Source organism: Eptesicus fuscus, chromosome 3 (assembly GCF_027574615.1).
Source record: "Eptesicus fuscus isolate TK198812 chromosome 3, DD_ASM_mEF_20220401, whole genome shotgun sequence".
In the NCBI taxonomy this organism is placed as follows: Eukaryota; Metazoa; Chordata; class Mammalia; order Chiroptera; family Vespertilionidae; genus Eptesicus; species Eptesicus fuscus.
The window spans coordinates 93,736,517-93,740,027 of record NC_072475.1 but is presented as its reverse complement, the minus strand read 5'-3'; the positions used below and the strand labels follow the sequence as shown (position 1 = coordinate 93,740,027).

Below are 3,511 nucleotides of genomic sequence, written 5' to 3'. Positions count from 1 at the left end.
CCGGGGGCAACTCAAGCCTCCTGCTCTCTCCAGCTCTGTGGCTGCCGCCATTTTTGTTGGGATTTATTTATCTTCTATAATTGAAACTTTATAGCCTTAAGTGGAGGCCAAGGCAGGCCAGGGCAGGTGGAAAGCTTGGCTTCCTCCATTGCCAGGGAAACCCAAGCCTCCTGCTCTCTCCGTGGCTGCAGCCATCTTGGTTGGGTTAATTTGCATACTCACTCCTGATTGGCTGGTGGGCATGCCTTGTGGGTATATTGGAGGTATGGCCAATTTGCATATTACTCTTTTATTAGATAGGATTAAAATGACTTAAAATTATATAATTTAGTGAAAATACATAGAGCCACATAAAGAGTAGTTGGATAATTGTCAAAGTCAAAGCTAACATTATTATTCCCACTTGCCTGGTGAAAAAGCCAGTTTGAGTTTCTGCTCACAAAGTTTAATTTATTTAATAATGTGATAAAATCACAAATTAAACATATGTTTATTTACACAAATATCTGTTTTAGAGTTCTTCAATGTATTTGATTGTTTAAAAGAGTTCTTAAAGAAACTTTAAAAATATGAAAAATATTTGCCTCCTCTGCCCCTTTATTTTATTGTCCTGTTATATAAAAATGTGAAATAATTTAACTATAAATTACCTAGCATTTTTTTTTATTTGTGGAATCAAATCCAACTCTCATTATTTAAAAAAAAAAAAGAATAAATAACTCTGAATATTTATTCTTGAGGAACCCACCTTGAGGAACAAATGCTTTGATTTCTGTTTCACCTTATATGCTTATCTACTAAGATGGGTGTCTTTGCTCATTAAATAACACTACAATTTTAAATTTTGAGAGGTTGAATACCAACATTCTAGACACAGAGAAACAAATAAACTTCCTGATGTAATAACTTAAAATAAACAGCCACAAAAAATGGGAACAATAACCCCCTGGCAATGGGCAAGGAGACACCTGATTGGTGGTGTTGCTCTTATATCAATCAGGGGCAAAGCAGATGTACAGTCCTTAGTTCATCCTAGCTTGATGCCTGTGTCAGTGGCCAGAGCTGTTTCATGCCTGAGGCACATAAAAAAAATGGGAACAATAATAAGTGTGGACTTATGTAGTAAAAGCTAGAGGTTTGTCTTTTGAATGATGACAAATACTGTAAAATGGAGAAAGTTTAATGTTATTTGCACAGGTATATGACTTTATGACCAAATAATCAAATAAAACAAGAATCTGATTAATAATATAAACGCAACAATAATAAACACAAAGCAAAAGATATTTTTACATACATTAGAGTACCACTGAGAATACCCTATGTAAAACATTACTTCAAAATCTCAATAGCAATATCAGTATAAGGAAAAAGGAAAATATATGTTACATATATTAATTTATCTAGAATTATTTTGTGTGTGGTTTTATAATTTTGCAGATTTCTTTTTTAATTTTGTAATTATTATTTTTATCTTTATTGTTGAGAGTATTATAGATGTCCCTCTCCCCACCCCCCCCCCCCCACCCCCGCATTGCTCCTCTACATCCAGTTCCCGCCCTGCCCCAGGCCTTCACCACTCTATTGTCTGTGTCCATAGGTAATGCATATATGTATATAAAATCTTTGTTTAATCTCTTCTCATCTCCCCCACCCCCGTTCCCTCTGAGAATCATTAGTCTGTTACATTTCCATTCCTCTGACTCTATTTTATTCACCAGTTTATTCTGTTCATAAGATTTCTTATCTGTTTATTTTAATTTTTAGACTCAATTGTTGATAGATATGTATTTATTGCCATGTCATTGTTCATATGTTTTATCTTTTTCTTTATCTTCTTCTTCTTCCTCTTTTTAAAGAATACTTTTCAACATTTCATGTGATATTGTTTTGGTGGTGATGAACTCCTTTAGCTTTTTCTTATCTGTGAAGCTCTTTAATCTGACCTTCAATTCTAAATGATAGCTTTGCTGGGTAGAGTAATCTTGGTTGTAGGTCCTTGATATTCATAACTTTGAATATATCTTGCTACTCCCTTCTGGCCAGCATAGTTTCTGTTGAGAAAACAGCTGACAGTAATATGAGCACTCCCTTGTAGGTAACTAACTGCTTTTCTCTTGCTGCTTTTAAGATTCTCTCTGTCTTTAGCCCTTGGCATTTTAATTATGATGTGTCTTGGTGTGGTCCTCTTTGAATTCCTCTTGTTTGGGACTCGCTGTGCTTTCTGCACTTGTAAGTCTATTTCTTTCACCAGGTAGGGGAAGTTTTCAGTCATTATTTCTTCAAATAAGTTTTCAATATCTTGCTCTCTCTCTTCTTCCTGCATCCCCATTAGATGAATATTGATATGCTTGAAATTGTCCCAGAGGTTCCTTACACTATCTTCATATTTTTTTTTATTCTTTTTTCTTTTTGCTCTTCTGATTTTTTTTTTTTTTTTGCTTCCTGATATTTCAAGTCATTGATTTGATTCTCTGAATCCTCTACTCTACTGTTGAATCCCTGTACATTATTATTTATTTCATTTAGTGCATGCTTAATATTTGATTGGTCCTTTTCCAATTGTTTTTGGCATTCTCACTAAGATCCTTGAAAATCTCACTAAGTCCCTTGGAGGTATCAAGATGATTCTTGAGTAACTTTATAACCCTGGTTTTGAACTCTATATCTAGTAGTTTGTTTTGTTCCATTTCTTTCATTTGTGATATGTTTCTTTGTCTCTGCATTTTGGTTGCTTTCCTGTGTTTGTTTCTATGTATTGGGTAGAGCTGCTATGTCTCCTTGAGTTTGTAGAGTGGCCTTGTGTAGTAGGTGTCCTATAGGGCCCAGTGGCTTAGCCTCCCCAGGGGAGAGCAGTCACCTGAGTTGGGAACTCTAGGTGCACTCCTTTGTAGGCTAAGTGAATAGTCTTGTTGGAGTTCAGACTTGATTGCTATTGATGTCACTGGGAGGAATTGACCTACAGGCCAATTGGTTGTGAGGACCAGGTGTGACTGCAGTGGGAGAGCTGCTGTGCAGGAGAAACCCTTATGGAGGACTTGCTTCAATGGGACTTTGGTGCTCACTGAGTCTGCCCCTTGAGTATGTCCCTTATGGATGTGTAGAGTTGTAATCTGGAATGGTCTGATACTGACCACTGGTTGCACTGGCTTTTGGGTCTCCAGGGAGGTGCAAAGTCAGCCACTGCCTGGGGCCATCCAGCAGGACCTACAGAGGAATATGCAGATTCCTCTTATTTGTATTGGGTTTGGAAGTGCCCAGGCAAAGCCCAGCTGTGAAGCAAGACAGGGAGAAAGCTGCCCCCAAGTTCCTGCCCTGATGGCAGATAATCCAGTTCCTCCCCGTAGGTGTCTGTGTCTCCCAGAGTCACTGCCCTGCACCAGGCACTGGAGCTCAGAGGGAGCGAGTCCATGTAAGTTCATGTGCTGGCCCTTTAAGAGGAACACCTGGGTCTCCAGCAGCCTCCTTGTCACTCAGCCAAAATCCCTGCTGGATTTTACAGCCCTTAGTT

The 3,511-nt window shown here is 38.1% G+C and overlaps 1 pseudogene; it reads left to right on the top strand.

The window, feature by feature from the left end:
• Positions 1-941: 941 nt before the first annotated feature.
• On the top strand, positions 942-1,086 carry LOC114226982 (small nucleolar RNA SNORA48; annotated as a pseudogene).
• The last annotated feature ends 2,425 nt before the right edge of the window (positions 1,087-3,511 follow it).